General features: G+C 40.7%; 1 long non-coding RNA gene across 3 annotated transcripts; it reads right to left on the bottom strand.

The window, feature by feature from the left end:
• Positions 1–8,720: 8,720 nt before the first annotated feature.
• Positions 8,721–17,852, bottom strand: LOC140191229 (uncharacterized). Of its 3 annotated transcripts, none has more exons than XR_011883797.1 (4): positions 17,783–17,852; positions 17,285–17,371; positions 10,973–11,085; positions 8,721–9,076 (listed from the first exon to the last, which is right to left on the bottom strand). It is a non-coding gene; the product is annotated as an uncharacterized lncRNA (long non-coding RNA). The 3 variants fall into 3 exon arrangements; XR_011883796.1 differs by having other exon boundaries at positions 8,722–9,052; XR_011883798.1 differs by having other exon boundaries at positions 8,722–9,049.
• Between the last annotated feature and the right edge of the window lie 1,047 nt (positions 17,853–18,899).

Here is an 18,899-nt window from a genome sequence, read left to right as displayed (position 1 = left end):
AAGAATTTTAGCATCCACATTTAATAGTGAGATAGGTCTATAAGATGAGCATGCAGTAGGATCTTTATCTTTCTTAAGGATTAAAGAAACAGACACTTCATAAAAAGAAGGTAAATTGCCTTTCTCAAAAGATTCATGAAATAATTCCAAAAGATATGGAGAAAGTAATTTTTCAAATTTTTTTGTAAAATCCTACTGAATAACCATTGAGTCCAGGATTGCATTGACCATATAGCTTTCTGAATTTCATGCTCAACAATTGGAGCATTTTAGAGGGATCTGCTGGAAACTTAGATTAATAGAGATCAGAATAAAAATCCTGAAAATATTATTAATATCATCATAATTATTTACTATATCCCCATTATCTTTACGAATCTTTAAAATTTGTCTTTTAGCTTTAGCAGCCCTCAATTGGGAAGCTAATAGCCTATTATTTTTATCCCCAAAAATATAAAACTGACTTTTTAATTTAAGCAAATATTCTCCAATAGGATAAGTTAATAATAAATTACATTGTGATTGTAGTTCCACTCTTTTAAACAATTCAACATTTGGAAAGATTGCGTTGAGATTATCTAATTCTTTAATTTGTTTAGCAGTTTTATTTAATTCTATTTTTGTCTGTTTCTTCAATTCAGCTAAATAAGAAATAATCTGACCACGTAAATAAGCTTTTAATGTATCCCAAATTATTAACTTTGAGATGTTTCCTGTATTATTAAAGAGAAAAAAACTCTTATCTGAGTTTCAATAAACTCAACAACATCTGAACTTTGTAACAAATTGTTCTGGAAAACGCCAAGGTGGTCTTGTAGAAACAACATCTTTCAAATCAAATATTAGGTTTAAAGGAGCATGATCAGAAATAACAAATGCATCATATTCACATTTCTGAACATTAAGTAAAAGTCGAGGGTCAGCTATGAAATAGTCGATTCTCGAATATTTATTATGAACATGTGAAAAAAAGGAATATTCTCTATCAGCAGGATGCATGTGTCTCCAGACTTCGCTTAAACCATAATCAATTAAAAAAGAATTAATAAGTGATGCAGAACGATTAGGGAGTTGATGTCTAGATCATGATTTATCTAATGGGGGACTTAAGCAAATATTAAAATCTCCACCCATTAATAACATATATTCATTTAAATCAGGTAATAGAGCTAAAATATTTTTTAAAAAATGAAGGATCATCAGTATTTGGTCCATATATATTAACCAAAACCATTTTCTTATTGCAAATGGTTCCTTTAACAATCAAAAATCTACCATTAATATCAGATATAATATCCTCCTGATTAAAGGGAATATTGGAATCAATAAAAATAGAAACGCCCCAATCTTACTTATAGAGTTTTCGTGAATCTGAGGGCCCTTCCAAAGTTTAAAAAATCGATTGTTATCACATAACCTGACATGTGTCTCTTGTACAAAAATTATATCAGGTTGGAATCGATTAATAATTTTAAATGTTTTCTTACGCTTAATAGGATGATTCCAACCACGGACATTCTAACTTAAAACATTTAACTGTTTAACTAACATCAGGAACCTTTATATCTAAAGAAAACAATTAAAGGCATGTCAGGATAGAAAAAATTTAAATGGTGGTAATACACACAATGATAATAATTTGTATATGCTCCAGAATTCCATAATGGGAATATAAAATAGAAATGAGAAAAAAGGAAAAAAACCCACCCAATCTACAAAGCTCAGAAATAAGTCGATATAATCGACTCAAGCCCCAAGAAATGCATAGAAGCAATTCTGAACTCCACCTGCCTAAGTAAAAGGTACAAATAAAAAAGTAATTTGTCTCCCTCTCCTGGATATACGACTCATTACAATCGACATACAACCCATTACAATTAAGTTAGAAAAAAAAGTTAACAGAAATGACCTTCAATTTGGAAAGTAACTTCCATAACACTAGATAAGAGAAAAAGCACTTCCAAAACAAATTCTTGAAATATTTGCACAACAAAGAAAACATCGCCATCTTTAAATTTTTACATCTATAAAATGTAAAAAAAACCCGAATAGTAGTTAAAAGTTCTTAACAAAACCATACAAAGCAAAAAGAAACAATTAAATTGTATATATAGCAAACAGAAAGAAATTCTAAATGGTTTAAAATTTCTACAATCTTCCAATAGATCCCATAAAATATCTTATGAAGTTAAAACCGTCCAGACCAGTCTATCTCAAAGATAAATGTACTTTTTAATACCAAGACTTTCTGTACTTCTCAATTCTTCTGATCTCATCATTTCTTATATCGCAAAACGATCGAATAATTGAAGTCTTTTAAACTTCAGGCTTTAGGCTCATCCGAGAGAGAATTAATAAAATGCAGTGCATCGGCTGGATCTTCAAAGATACGAACCCCAGAGTCTTTAGCGAAAAGCCTTAATTTAGCTGGATAGAGAAGAAAGGGACACATCTGTTTTTGCAAGGCCATTAGCATTACGGTCGCGAATCCAGAGCGTTATTGAACAATTTCGCGTGGAAAATCTTGAAAGAAACGAATCTCAGAGCCTTGAAATTTAAACAGTCTTTGTTTTCTTGCCAGTTTAATAATACGGTCTTTCTCTCGAATGCGGAGGAAACGCACAATAACATGCCTGTCTTTACCTTTTTTTGGAGTTCCAACTCTATGAGCTACCTTGATGTCGGGCAATTGTGAAAACGCCTCAGGAAATAGAGATTGAAACATTTTAGCAAAGTAGTCCAGTATGTCGGCAGATTCTGATTTCTCTTTCAATCCAATAATTCGAATATTATAACGACGAGAATGAGAATCCAAATCGACAATCCGACGTTGTGCTTTTTCCAAACAAGAAGAAATGTCAGCCGCATTACGGGTTACTTCTTTAAGATCCGAGCTCAAAAATCAATTTTTCCCTCCAAAGAAAGAAGCTTTTCTTTTAGTTGAGTTAATTCAGCGACAATAGAGCTCATTTGACTCTCTACTCTATTAACCCAGGCTGGCTCTTCAGAAGCTTTGTCAGTTTTTTTAGATAAGGTAGCCATAGTTATAAATAACACTTTGAAAGATCCGACTGAATAAAAATAAAATTTCAAAGTTTAAGTCGGGAAAGGAAGAAACTAAAGGCAGACAGAAAGACACTGTGCATAATATAGAAGAGAAAAAATAATAACTAAAATAAAAAATAATAATAAGTAAATGAATTATGGTATACATATGTTGAATAGCTTAAAAAGTGAAAAAAACAGAAATACTATATATTTTAAAAAGTGAGGGAGTGGGGAAGAAGCCGTTCCTGAATTGCTGTTTGTGTGCCTCCAGGCTTCTGTATCTCCTACCTGAGAGTAACAGTGAGAAAAGGGCATGCTCTAGGTGCTAGAGGTACTTAATAATGGCCGCTGCCTTTCTGAGACACCGCATCTTGAAGATGTCCTGGGTACTTTGTAGGCTAGTACCCAAGATGGAACTGACTAAATTTACAACCTTCTGCAGCTTCTATCGGTCTTGTGCAGTAGCCCACCCCCCACCAAACCAGAATGCTCTCCACAGTACATCTATGGAAGATTTTCAGTGTATTTGTTGACATGCCGAATCTCTTCAAACTCCTAATGAAGTATAGCTGCTGTCTTGCCTTCTTTATAACTATTTCAATATATTGGGACCAGGTTAGATCCTCAGAGATCTTGACACCCAGGAATTTGAAACTGCTCACATTTTCCACTTCTGATCCCTTTATGGGGATTGGTATGTGTTCCTTTGTCTTGCCCTTCCTGAAGTCCACAATCGGTTCTGTCATCTTACTGATGTTGAGTGCCAGGTTGTTGCTGTGGCACCATTCCACTAGTTGGCATTTATCAACCCCTCTCGTCACCACCTGAGATTCTACCAACAATGGTTGTATCATCAACAAACTTATAAATTGTATTTGAGCTATGCCTAGCCACACAGTCATATGAATATAGAGAGTAGAGCAGTGGGCTAAGCACACTTCCCTGAGATGCACCAGTGTTGATTGCCAGCAAGGAGGAGATGTTATCGCCAATCCTCACAGATTGCAGTCTTCCAGTTAGGAAGTCGAGGATTCAGTTGCAGAGGGAGGTACAGAGGTCCAGGTTCTGTATCTTCTCAATTAGGATTGTGGGAATGACGGCATATAATGCTGAGCTATAGTCAATGAACAGCATCTTGACATTGGTGTTTGTGTTGCCCAGGTGGTGCAAAGCCGTGTGGAGAGCCATTGAGATTGTGTCTACTGTTGACCTATTGTGGCGATAGGTAAATTTCAATGGGTCCAGCTTCTTGCTGAAGCAGGAGTTCAGTCGAGTCATGACAAACCACTCAAAGCATTTCACCACTCTCGATGTATGTGCTACCGGGCGATGAGCACTATCCTCCCCGGTATCGAGGACAACTTCAAAAGATGATGCCTCAAGAAGGTGGCATTTGTCATTAGGAACCGTATCACCCAGGAACAGCTTCATCCTCTCCACATTGAATTTCTGAACAGACAATCAAACAATCCATGAACACCACCTCAGTATCTTTGTTCAGATTTATTATTGTAATTTACAGTTTTCAATGTAATGTAATATAATGCTGCTGAAAAACAACAAATTGCATGACATAGATCAGTGATATTAAACCTAATTCTGATTCTGAATAAAAGAAATCTGCAGTTGCTGGAAATCCCAAGCAACACACACAAAATGCTGGAGGAACTCAGCAGGCCCGGCAGCATCTCTGGAAATGAGTAAACAGTTGACGTTTTGGGCTGAGACCTTCCCCTCCCCCCCAACTTCTTATTCTGACTTCCTGCCTTTGTTTCTCGTCCTGATGATTCTGGCTGGTCTGCTAAGTTCCTCCAGCATTTTGTGTGTGTTGCTTTAAATAGATTAGAGCAGTGTTCTTTAGGGCTTCGAGAAATTGTAGGGATCTCATTGAAACTTACTAATTCTTATTGCCAGAGAGCCTGCATGATGATGGGGTAAGTTCAGAGGAGATATATGGGAAAAGTTATTTTACACAGAGAGTTGTGGGTGATGCTGGGGTGGTGGTGGAGGCATATACTGTATGATAGAGGTGTTTCAGAAGCTCTTAAATAGGCATATGAATGTGCCGAGGATGGAGGGATATGGACGTTGTGTACGCACAGTAGTGTAGTGGTTCGCACAACACTTTTCAGTACAGGTGACCCAGGTTCAATTCCCGCTGCTGCCTGTAAGGGGTTTGTACATTCATCCCATGAACACGTTCATTTCCTCCTGGTGCTCCAGTTTCCTCCCACAGTCCAAACACGTACCAGTTGGTGGGTTAGTTGGTCATTGTAAATTTTTGTGTGATTGGGCTCAGATTAAATTGGGGAATTGCTGGGCAGTGCAGCTCGAAGGGCCGGATTGGTTCATTCCACGCTGTATCTCAATAATAATAAATAGAAGAAGGGATTAGGTTAGTTAGGCATTTCTCTAGTTTATCAGTTCAGTACAACATTGTTGGCTGAATGGCCCGTGCTGTACTGATCCTATAATACTTTCTGCCCATTACACCACTGGCATTTAGGGCAGCAGTGAAATTCCTCCGTCTGTCTGTGTAGAAGGCTTCTTCATTGCTGTTTCTGTAACAATTGTTTTCTTACCAGTCAGGGTGGTTAGTCCAGAGCTTAACCCCCGAACATGGAGAACCGGTGAAACAACTCTTCATCTGGCCTCTGCCCTTTGACCTGTTCAGCATGGGTAGCCCCACGAGCAAAATGTCCTGACTCCACCCAACATTGCTCTCAGAATCATTGAGGCACACGAGTCTCCAAACCACAACCAGGTTGTGGTCCTCTTGGAGGATGTTACTATCGGTCCCAACAGAAATAGTGTGAAAGTAGAGGATGAGCCATGATGTGGATGAACGGAGGAGCAGATCTGAAGGGTCAGATGTCCTGTGCCTGCTCCTTATTCTTCTCCTCTTCTGACCCAGCTGATCAGAACTGGGACAGGATTGTTCATTGGGCTTGAACTGGGAGGTGGGAATTGAAATTCCACAGGCTCCTGTGTTCCACACTGTGAGAACAGGTTTGAACGGGAGAAACCAAAACTGAGATAAAGACATTATCAGATCAGCAGAATTTGATATTCTTCATGGCTTACACAGCTGTAACGTTCATCCATTTTAAAATGCTTTTTGGATCACCCTTTCTCTGTGAGACAAGTGGCTCCCAGTGTTGACTGTCCCCCGAAATCACACGTTACTGTAACTGGTAGAGCTTCTGCCTCATATCTCCAGTAATCCAGGTTTGATCCTTACCTCAGGAACTGTCTACATGGACTTTGAGTTTGTTACCTCCCCTTGGCAGAAGCTGGTAGATCTCGCCCAGTCCATCAGATGTAAAGATCTCACCACCGTGGAGTACATTTACATGGAATTCTGCCACAAGAAAGCAGCAGCCATCAACAAGGACCCCCACCATCCCAGCTAGGCTCTCTTCTTGCTACTACATCATGCAAAAAGTACAGCAGTCATAAGTCCCACACCATCAGGTTCAAGAACAGTTATTACCCCTACAACTATCAGGCTCCTGATTTGGTGTGGATAACTTCACTCACCTCAACTCTGAAAAGATTCCACAACCTACAGACCCACTTTTAAGAACTCAACAACTCGTGTTCTCGGTATTATTTATTTTTATTAGTACAATTTATCCTCTTTAGCACATTGGTTGTTGGTTAGTCTATGTTTAAGTATAATTTTTTAAATAAATTCTATTGTACTTATGTTCCTGCAAAGCCCGTAAAAGTGAACCTCAGGGTAGTGTATGGTAACATACACATACTTTAATAATAAATTTACTTTTGACTTTTTTGATCATTCAGTTCATGAACTTACTGGCAAAACCTTAATCACTCCCTCACCATGACAACACTATGACTCCTTAGCACTGCTGTAAACATTTTCTCTAAACTTCTAATTATAACATATTATAATTGTTTAATGTAATGCATGATATGCTACCCTAAACAACAAATTTCACAGCATGTGAGTGATTATAAACCTGACCCTGTTTCTTTTCTTTCTTGCATAGTTTGATAATTAATGTTAATTTATGATTCTCTTGTGAGTGTTGTGTAACTGATGCAATGTGCCTGTGATATTATTGCAAGTAAGTTTATTCATTGCACTGTCCATACATGAATTGTACACATGACAATAAACTGGACTTTGATGCATTGTGCAACAGAAAATGTGTCGAAGCAGTCACCATCCATTTCAATTCTACTCCCCATTCCCATTCCAGCATGTCAGTCCATGGCTTCCTCCACTGCCACAATGAGGCCACACTCAGGTTGGAGGAGCAACACCTTATATTCTGTTTGGGTAGCCTCCAACCTGATGGCATGAACATCAATCTCTCAGACTTCAGGCAACTGCTTCCCCCTCTCTTTCACCATTATCCATTTCCAATTCCCTCTCTCACCTCATCTCCTTAGCTGTCGATCTCCTCCCTCTGGTGGTCCTTTCCCCTTCCCTTTCCTCCATCGTCTTCTGTCCCCTCCTATCAGATTGCCCCTTCAGTTCTTCTGCCAATCAACTTTTAGCTCTTTCCTTCACCCCTTCCCCTCTCCTAGTTTCTAAGTATGCCCACAGGAAAAATAATCTCGGGGTTGTATGTGGTGTCATGTATGTACTCTGACAGTAAGTTTTACTGCAAAATTTTAACTATCACCTGCCACCTTTTACAACTTCCTCCCCTCCTCCCACCTTCTTATTCTGAATTCTGTTCCCTTCCTTTCCAGTCTTGATGAAAGCTCAGCCCAAAACGTCAACTGTTTATTCCCATGCATAGATGCTGCCTGATCTGATGATCTCCTCCAGCACATTGTGTGTATCACTCTCGATCTCCAGCATGGTGCAGTATCTCTTGTGTCTATGTGGCTAACTGGCGCCCCCAACTGAGCTTTATTGGTACTGCAGTGCTATTTGCCATTAATTCCAATACATGAATGCTCACCAACCTGCAGGTAATGGAAGGAGTTTTTCTTTTATGATTTTCAGACCTTATTGTAGCTGCTGTAACATTGTCTTCTTGTAAAAATGTCTATCTTAGAAATATTGTAAGAACCTGTACAGGTTTCCATCTGGTTAAACAAAATGCATACAGAGAAACAGACTGTCGAGCCTGTGGCGATGTTTCTCTTTCCGAAAATCCGCTCCCACTATGAGTTCATCATTCTGTTCCTATATCCATCTTTCCTCTAAATTCTTCAATTCCATTCACCCCAACTCGGAGAGGGTTTCCACATGTTGTTCAATTGATAGGTAAAGAGGTTTATCCAAGGGGTGCAACTGTATAAACCATCGGATGTAAGAGCAGAATTCAGTCATTTGGCCCATTGAGTCTGCTCTGCAATTCAATAATGACTTGATTTTTAAGTTCATTCTTCCACCTTCTCCCCACAACCCTTAATAACCTTGAGCAATCAAGAACTTAACAATCTAACAAATACACACAATGACTTGGCCTCCACAGATACCTGTGGTAACAAATACAACCACTGAGTCAACACTCTCGAACTTTGACAAACTTCTACATGTAGCCCCCTGGTAAGCCTCAGGCTCACTCAGCTCACTTTCGTCCAGGGGGAGCAGACTTCGGCCCTGCCAAACTGGGTAATCAAGTTTGTGTGGATGCTGTGTGACATACCCCACCCTGCCAAATAACAGACAATACACCATATATGATTAAATGATTACATTTTATAGATTTAACTGGAACTATATAATAAATAGAGAGAAAATATAAAAGGAAAGTAAAAGGCGCCAAACTTATCAAAGTTCAACCACTTCGTGCTCAACAGTTGGAGCTCAATTAACGGAGTCTTCTTTCCACCATTCGATCCCCTCCGACCCCCTCGACTTGCCGCCTGGGACCAACCACAGTGGTCGACCAGGGCACGTCCAGCATATCCAGTCCTCTTTGGTTCTCCTCCCCAAAAACCTGAGTCTCGGGGTCCATCCCGTCACCCAGTTTACAGCATCATGTCTCCTCTCTCTGTCCCCATCCGCCTTCTGCTTCAAAGCCCACGAAAACAATAACTTACAGACACAAGAAAGAATAACATCTATCCCAATTGATTAGCAAATGAATACAATCCTCATTATCAGTAATATAATCCAAACAAGCTGCTAGAGAGAGAACTTTCTCAGCAGTTAACAAAACAAAGAAGCCATTTTGATTAGCCTCAGCAGTAACATAAAAGAAGAAACCTCTTACATACAGATGGGTAGTGGGGAGAATATTGGCTGGCAGCATCACAGCCTAGTATGGAAACCCCCGTGTCCTTGATCTCTCACCAGCAACCTGTCTGGATGTCAGACGTTTCCGAGGAAGGGATTTCATTCAGGTCCAATGTTTGAGTGAAAAAAGGCAGCACAGGATTGTAGCAGCTTATTTGATATCTGGCCAGTGACCAGTGGGTGTTTGGGATTGATGAGCAAGTGTAAATTCGAGGAAGGCAGGGCAAAGTGCAGTGGCCATAGTCTGAGTGGATAGAGTCCGAGTGGTGAGGCTTTAGCTCATCAAGGGTTCAGTGAAAAGAGTCTTCAGAAAGAGAAGGCAAAAAAAGCTCCAGGTGAAGCTTTTTCTCCCTTCCTTGCTTTACATCTGCTCAGTTAGGACAGTAGAGATGCCAGGCAGCATGGGATAGAGTTTGTCAAATGTAGCCAGGAGAGTCTCCTTCATCAATACATAGTCCTAACTAGTGGGAGTGCAATGCTAGATCTTTTATGAGGGAATGGGACAGAACAGGTGACAGTAGATTGTGTCGAGGAACACTTTGCTTCAAGTGATCACAATGCCATTAGTTTCAAGACAATAATGGAGAAGGAAAGTTCTGGTCTGGGATTGAGATTCTAAATTGGTCAAAGGCTATTTTGATGGTATCAGAAAGGATCTGAAAGGTGTGAACTGGATCCAGAATTGGCTTGCCCACAGAAGGCAAAAAGTGGTTGTAGATGAGTCATATTCTACATGGAGGCTGGTGACCAGTGATGTGCCTCAGGGATCTGTTCTGGGACCCCCACTCTTCATGATTTTTATAAATGACCTGGATGAGGAAGTGGAGGGTTAGGTTAGTAAATTTGCTGATGACACAAAGGTTGGAAGTGTTGTGGATAGTGTGGAGGGCTGTCAGAGGTTATAGTGGGACTTCGATAGGATGCAAAACTGGGCTGAGACGTGGCAGATGGTGTTCAAGCCAGAAGTTAGAAGATTGAGGGGGGATCTTATTGAAACATATAAAATCCCAAAAAGATTGGACAGGCTAGATGCAGGAAGATTGTTCCCTATGTTGGGGAAGTCCAGAACGAGGGGTCACAGTTTGAGGATAAAGGGGAAACCTTTTAGGACCGAGATTAGGAAAAACCTCTTCACACAGAGAGTGGTGAATCTGTGGAATTCTCTGCCACAGGAAACAGTTGAGGCCAGTTCATTGGCTATATTTAAGAGGGAGTTAGATATGGCCCTTGTGGCTAAAGGGATCATGGGGTATGGGGGGAAGGCTAGTACAGGGTTCTGAGTTGGATGATCAGCCATGATCATACTGAATAGCAGTGCAGGCTCGAAGGGACGAATGGCCTACTCCTGCACCTACTTTCTATAAGTGTGAGGTGGTTCATTTTGATAGATCAAATAGGATGGCAGAATATAGTATTAATGGTAAGACTCTTGGCAGTGTGGAGGATCAGAGGGATCTTGGGGTCCGAGTCCATAGGACACCCAAAGCTGCTGCACAGGTTGACTCTATGGTTAAGAAGGCATACGGTGCATTCATCAACCATGGATTGAGTTTCGGAGCCGAGAGGTAATGTTGCAGCTATCTAGGACCCTGGTCAGACCCCATATGGAGTACTGTGTTCAGCTCTGGTTGCCTCACTACAGGAAGGATGTGGAGACCATAGAAAAGGTGCAGAGGAGATTTACAAGGTTGTTACCTGAGAACTAGAGGATTGAAAATGAAGCAGTTAGACTTTGGTTCTGTCAGTTTTACTCCTTCCCTCCTGGAACACAACACCCCAATACTGAACGTAGCCAGGGCTGATGACATCTGTGGGATGGAGAGAGAGTTAATAGCCCCACCTCCTGAGATGGGCAAAACCAGCCTTTGGATTGATGCCGTTGAACACAGGAGTGTCTGTGCTTTGTTCTCAGTGACCAAAATCCAGCCACTGGTATTGACTTCTGACACTGGTCTCCAAAGCTCACGTGACTCCACATCACCTGTTGAAGTTATCTACACTGGTTCAGGAGGCTGATGGTTGTAAGGTAATGACTGTTTCTGAATCTGGTGGCGTGAGAACCAAGTTTACACTCTTTTGCACATTGGTTGTTTGTTAGTCTTTGTTTATGTAGAGTTTTATGTAAATTTTACTGTATTTCTTTATTTTCTTGTAAATGTCTTCATAAAATAAATCTCAGGGGTGGCACATGGTAATATATACCTACTTTGATAATATATTTACTTTGAACACTTAAATTATAAAAATTAACTAAACAAGGTGTTATGAGATAGTATTCATGAGTTCATGGACATTTCAGAAATCTGGTGACTGGACTGATGGCGGCTGTTTGGAAAACATTGAGTGTGGGTCTTCAGGCTCTGTACTGCTTTGTTGATGGGACTATTGAGAAGAGGGCAAGTCCTGGATGGTGAGATACAGGAGCCTTAGGTCGCACAACACCAGGTTCAGGAACAGTTATTACCCAACAACCATCAGGCTCCTGAACTACCATGGATAACTTCAGTCTCCTCAACGATGAACTGATTCCACAATCTATGGACTCACTTTCAAGAACTCTACGGCTCATGTTCTCCGTATTTAATATTTACTTCTTTATTATTTGCATGATTTGAATTCTTTTGCACTCAATTCTTAGTCATCCTTTGTTATAGCCACTCCGAACTAGATATGGATTCGGCTGTTTCTGTAGCCAGCCAAGGTTGCTGGCTGTCCCGAGACTTGTCATAGTCATAGTCATATTTTATTGATCCCAGGGGAAATTGGTTTTCATTACAGTTGCACCATAAATAATAAATAGTAATAAAACCATAAATAGTTAAACAGTAATACGTAAATTATGCCAGGAACTAAGTCCAGGACCAGCCTATTGGCTCAGGGTGTCTGACCCTCCAAGGGAGGAGTTGTAAAGTTTGATGGCCACAGGCAGGAATGACTTCCTATGACGCTCTGTGTTGCATCTCGATGGAATGAGTCTCTGGATGAATGTACTCCTGTGCCCACCCAGTACATTCTGTAGTGGATGGGAGACATTGTCCAAGATGCCATTCAACTTGGACAGCATTCTCTTTTCAGACACCACCGTCAGAGAGTCCAGTTCCATCCCCACAACGTCACTGGCCTTACGAATGAGTTTGTTGATTCTGTTGGTGTCTGCTACCCTCAGCCTGCTGCCCCAGCACACAACAGCAAACGTGATAGCACTGGCCACCATAGACTCGTAGCACATTTGTATTTATAGTTATCTATTTATATATAACTATATATATTTATAGTTTTTCATAAATTCTATTGCATTTGATTATGTTCCAGAAAATGCCTGCAAGAAAATGAATTCCAAGGTAGTACATGATGACATGTTCTACAAAAATCACAAGTAATTGTCTGTAACTTCCCTTTGAATTTGGAGGCAATTCGACATGGCAGAACTGAGGAGAGGCAACAAGACAGTGGAAGAGTGTGGAAGGTTGGGAATAGGCTGAATTGAAGCCATGGATCCAGGCACCAGACGGTATCGACACGACTGAACGCAATGTGCGGACGGAGATTTACAGGCTGAATCAAGCAGGCGAAGTCGGTGTATCCATGAGGCAGAACCCATTGTTTGGATGGAGAGTTCAGCACCGGACAGATTGAAAAGGTCAGGACTGAGGTGAGGTGTGAGCTGGTTCTGATCGTTGCCCCATTACGTTTACTCGACTCTGCGCTGGACTCTGGGACTCTCCTACGGACTTCAGTTCAGAAACGCTATTTGCTGTGGTTACTGTCTGCATGGTGTGTGTTTTTCATTGCATGTTGTCTTCTTTTTATGGGTGATTTTATTCTTTTATTTTCTATGGGCATGATGTGGTTTTTATTCTCTGCACATTGGGTGTTAGGCAGTTGTCTTTTTATTTATTTTTATATATGTGTGGTTTGTTTTTGGGTTTCTTTGTCTCGTGGCTGCCTGTTGGGAGATAAATCTGAAGGTTCTATAATGTGTACATACTTTGATAATAAATGTACTTTGAACTTTGAATCACCATCCCGGCAACACATTCCACTCACCCAGCAATTGTTAGAGTTGGAAAAATATTCATCCCCGACATTTACTCAGATCAAGGATCAAATGGATATGCTCAGGGACTCCAACTAAATGAGGGCAGGGATTTGCTCATCCACTCAGTGTCACAAAGCAAATGCAGAGAGACTGGGCAGGAGAGGGTTAAATACAATGTAAGTATCTCTCTATATCAGGAGTTCTAAAATATTTCCTAATGTAAATAGTCAGTGTGATAGATGTAAAACTGAGATAGCTACAATGACACATATGTTTTTGTCATGTGTATTGAAACAGTTTTGGAAATCTATTTTTTCTACAATTTCTAAAGCTTTAAAAATCAATTTACAACCTAATAAGTTGACAGTTTTGTTTGGTATAATTCCTCAATATATTTATGGTATTTCTATATCAGACCAACAGGTAATTGCATTTGTCATATTTTTGGCTAGAAGGGCTATTTTATTAAAATGGAAAGATACCTCTGCTCCCACTTTGATACAATGGTTCTCTCAGATGATGTTATGTCTTAGTTTGGAAAAAATTAGAAGTCGAACTTTTGATCCTAGATTCAACTTCGAGAAAAGATGGGGTTCTTTTGCCCGTTATTATCATTTGATTTGAGTTAATAAAGATGGTCCTTTTCTGATGCTTGGGTATATGGATTTGGTTGGTGGATTGATGTCTTTTTTTATGGAAGCTTGTATGATAGCTCTGGGTTTGTGCTCCAAATGGGTTTTTCCCCCGTTTTTTTGTTATTAGGGTTTTTTTTTTGTTTTAGTTAGTTGGAGTTCTTTTTTCTTTCTTTCTTTTTTCCAAAAAAATAGCTTTAACATTTTGTTTTTTTTTATTATTATTGATATATTGTTCAGTTTGGTTGATAGTTTGACTCTTATTCTACATATGGATATGTTGTCTTGATTATTTTGATGTATTTTTCTCTGTTAATTTTCAATTATAATTAATAAAAAAGATTTAAAAATGCAGGAGTTCACAACTGGGGTCCATGGACCCTTCGGTAAAAGGTCAGGCTCCATGGCATAAAAAAGGGTCAGGAACCCCTGCTCAACACTATCCCATCAAATACTTCCAGAGCAGTGACAACATGGGTTAAATACAGAGTAACACATATCCTGCGCAGGGATATCATGGGTTAAATACATGGTAAATATCCCTCTGCAATGTAGCACAAGCACATCTGAGGCAGGGACATCATGTGGTAAGTACAGAATGAAGCTCCCTTCACATTGTCCCAAAAATATATCATGGGCAGAGACAACATGAGTTATATACAGAGTAAAGCTACTGGAGGCTGAGGTCTGGGATGGAATTCCTGGAGATGGGCACAGACTGAGACTCTGACTCAAGCTGTAAAAGAGCCTGTCCCGGGACAAAGGCACTAGGGTTTGAAGAGTCCGCTAACAGACCTGCAGCTCATCATGTACTGAGACTCATATGCAAGGTCCCAGATAATTTTGTTCTGTGACTCTCTCTTCTAACTGGTGGGGAAATGGTGGCTTCACCACCGGATCATGAAGGTATGCTCGATGACAGCCCCTCCTGCACATAGAAACATAGAAGATAGGATGAGACCATTCAACCCTTCAAGCCTGTCCTTGTCAGTATGATAATTATAGCTAGTTCTCCATCTCTGACCATTTTCCTTCTCTGTCCCCAGTTAAGGATCCAGAGGGAATAGGAGATTTGGCCCGTACCTTTAACCAACTGTTCTCACCCTATCAATCCAGCCAGGGTCCACACACAGTTTGTGGGACGACGATCCAAACATTGGCTCAGATACTCCCTATTATTGGTGGAACTGACCATTGTCAGCTTTCAAGAAGTCAGTCTCCACGGCAGGACAAAATGAACCGAGATCCTTGGAGCTTTCTGGAAGCAAGCTCTTGGGAAAACCATGTGACTGGGTGGATGTCCCTCTCATGACACTGGGTGCTCATTGCCATGTTACTGACTTGTGTGCCAGACAGAAGCCATTCAGCCCATCCATCCCACACTAGCTCCAGCAGAGCAATCCCATCTGTCCTATTTCCCTTCTTATTTCCTTCTTGTTCCCTTCTTGTTTCCTGGCAACCTTCTCCCTCAGATGCCCATCAACTCCCCTTTGGTTATTTTACTCTTTACCTACACTAAGAGGTAGCTTACAGTGATAATTAATCCTGTATATCCTTGGGATGTCAGAGGCAACTGGAACACCCAGAGGAACCTCGTGTTCACAGGAAGAACATACAAAGTTCACAAAGAATACCTGAGATCAAGACTAAACCTGGGTCCGCTGACTTTCACTTCCTCAGAAGCTCAAGTCTAGTCTCCTCCCTCAGCAAAGATGGCAGCATCTTTGCCCAGAGAACATTCACCCCCTGGGCCATGCGCTGGCCCATGTGATCTACCCTGAACAATACCGTGAATTCAATGTTGGTCCATTCAGGATGATGTTTGTTGTCTGAGATCTGGTTCAATATCCTCGGATGGTTGGTCTACTGATTTCCTGTCCCTCTTCAACCAGGAGAAGATGCTCAAAAGGGTGGGCCAAGAACACCCTTACTGGACCCTAGGCTGATTCAATTGGCCAAGGACCAGAGAACAGGTCTTTCGGTGTACTGTTGAACTAATGAAACCAGTAACTAAACTGAACTCTTCCTTTCTGCCAAAACAATGTCCATATCCATCTCTGCTTATTCATGTGCGTACTACATTCCAGGTAACCCCTACCTTGTGTTAAAAACTTGGCTCGCACATCTCATTTCAATACAGCATCCCCTCCCCATTAAAAGCACACCCTCCTGTATCAGACATTTCAACCCTGGAGAAACATACCAACTCCCTGCTCTATCTATGTCCTTCCAACCTTGTCAACTTTTTCTGTCTGTCCCTCAGCCTTTGCCACTCCAAAGAAAATAACCAAAGTTTGTGCAACCTCTCCCTACCACGCACTCCCTCCAATCCAGGCAGCAGCACGGCAAATCTCTTCAGCACCCTCTCCAAAGCCTCATATCATTCCCAGACTAGAGCGACCAGAACTGAATGCAATACTCCAGTTGCAGCCTAACCAGAACTTTACACAGCTGGTAAACTGATCAGTTGATTTATTAATGTCACATTAAATGAGTTCCAACAAAAAACTTTGTTATGCATGTCATCCCTACACATCATTTCATTACAACAGTGCAGGAGGAAATACAATAACAGATTACAGAATGAAGTTAAAAATATCATGCACTGACTGGCAGACAATAAAGCACAAGGTCAAATTATTTTGATTATCAAATAAGGACTTCTTGTTATAATTTCCTTAATCTTAAACTCAATTCCTCAAAGGCAAGGGAAGCACTCCAATTGCCTTCTTTACCACCCCATTAACCTGTGCAGACTCTTTCAGGGAACAATGGACTTCGACCCCAAGATCCTTCTGAATATCAGCATTGTTAAGGGTCCTGCCATTAACTGTGTACTGTCCGTTTACATTTGATGTGTCAAAGTGCAATGCCTCACACTTGGCCAGATTAAACTGCACCGGACATCGTCCTGTCCATCTGCTACCAATTAACAATTTGTTGGGTTTTGCACATTGAACGTTTACCTATCTTGTTTTCTGTGTGTTTTTTCCACTGATTCTGTTGTGTTTCTTTGTTTTTACTGTTAATGTCCGTAAGAAAATAAATCTCAGGGTTGTTTATGCTGACATATATGTACATTGATAATAAATTTAATTTGGATTTGAATTTGAAATTTCATTTATATTCTGGTGTAAACTTTGGCAACCTTTTACACTATTCATGACAACACCAATCTTTTTTTGAATGATCTGCGAACTTACTAACCCACTCACCCACGTTTTCATTAAAGTCATTTCTATATATCACGAACAACTGAGGTCCAAGCTTTGATCCCTGTGGAATTCACTGGTCACAGACCTCCAGTCAGAATAACACCCCTCTACCACTACTTACTGTCTTCTATGTTCAAGTCAACTTTGAATCCAATCAAATCGCCTGGGTCTGTGCTCACTGGAATTCAGAAGAATGAGAGGATATCTCCTAGAAACATATAAAATTATTAAAGGATAGATAAGGTAAAGTTGTTTCCACTTATAGGTGGGACTAAAACTAGGGTACGTAGCCTCAGGTTTCGGGGGAGTAGATTTAGGACGGAGATGATGAGAGCGGTTTTTCCCAGAGGGTGGTGAATCTTTGGAATTCTCTGCCCAATGAAGCAGTGGAGATTACCTCAGTAAATATATTTAAGACAAAGTTGGATAGATTTTTGCAACTCTGCTGAAAAAAGGGGGTACTATTGTAGAATTGGAAATGGAAAGGAATGGAGAAGCAACAGAAATATGATGAGTAAAGTTAAGGGGGAGGGGAGAGCAGGGTGGGAGAAGAGTGGAGAGGGGAGGGAAAAGAGCGGACCAGGGCCAAAAAGAGAAATATTTCAGAATTAACACTTACCCAGAAGAGGCAGGCAGCTGCTCATGTTGCCGAGACCCATTCTCTACACACCTCACCCTTTCTTGTGTCAGCTGTCACTGTGAGCTCTGGATTTTATACTCTGTATAATCTCACCAGCACACTGACTCAACAATGGAGAAGGAAATGAAACTCTTTTCCTGAAAACGTCTAAAGGCAGGAGTCCTGATGAAAGTCAGCCCAAAACATTAACTCCTTATTCCCCTCCATAAATGCTGAGTTCCTCCCGCATTTTGTGTGTGTTAGACTGCATTTTCAGCTTTTGCAGAATCTCTTGTGTAAAGTTGGGCATCTTGGGGTTGTGGCCCAACCATCAATTCAATAGGGGTCTTGTTCAGGATCTGTGCACCAGAGTCATCATTCCAAGTCACCAAGTCCACACTCTCTGTCCCAGTGAATAGATCAGTGTGAGCAGGGTGGACTCATTAATTAGCAGCCACATGAACGTATCTGTCTCTCAAGGATGGAGGTTCACAATAACAGAACAAGTGAGAACAAGTAAACACAAGAGATTCGGCGAAAGCTGGAGATCTTGAGCAAAGGCACGAAGCATGCTGGAGGAATTGAGAAAATCGGGCAGCATCTTTGCAGGGGATTAAACAGCCAATGTTTCAAATCAGAATCAGGTTTAATATCACCAGCATACATCATGAAATTTGTTGTTTCATGGTTCAATGGCTATTCTGAAAGCGATGTCAGAGAAGAGGAAGCTATTTCTGAATTCTTCATTGATTGCCTTCAGGTTCTGTACCTCCTTCCTGATGGTAGCAATGAGAACAAGGCATGACCTGGGGGTCATTATAATTGATGCCACCTTTTTGAGTCGTCACTCCTAGAAGATGTCATGGATACTATGGAGGACATTTCTCACGTTGGAGCTGACTGAGTTTACAACTTTCAGCAGTTATTTTGATCCTGTGCAATAGCTTCCCCACCCCCATACTGGATGGTGATGAACACAGTTAAAACACTCTCCACCGTACATCTGTAGAAATTTACAAATGACTTTGGTAACAGACCAAATCTTCTCAAACTCCTAAGCCACTGTCCTGCCTTCTTTGTAGCTGCATTGGTATGTTGGGTCCAGGACAGATCCTCA

This window comes from Mobula birostris, chromosome 32 (assembly GCF_030028105.1).
Source record: "Mobula birostris isolate sMobBir1 chromosome 32, sMobBir1.hap1, whole genome shotgun sequence".
Lineage (NCBI taxonomy): Eukaryota > Metazoa > Chordata > Chondrichthyes > Myliobatiformes > Myliobatidae > Mobula > Mobula birostris.
Note: the sequence above shows the minus strand (reverse complement) of the source record. Positions and strands in the feature narration are given on the sequence as shown.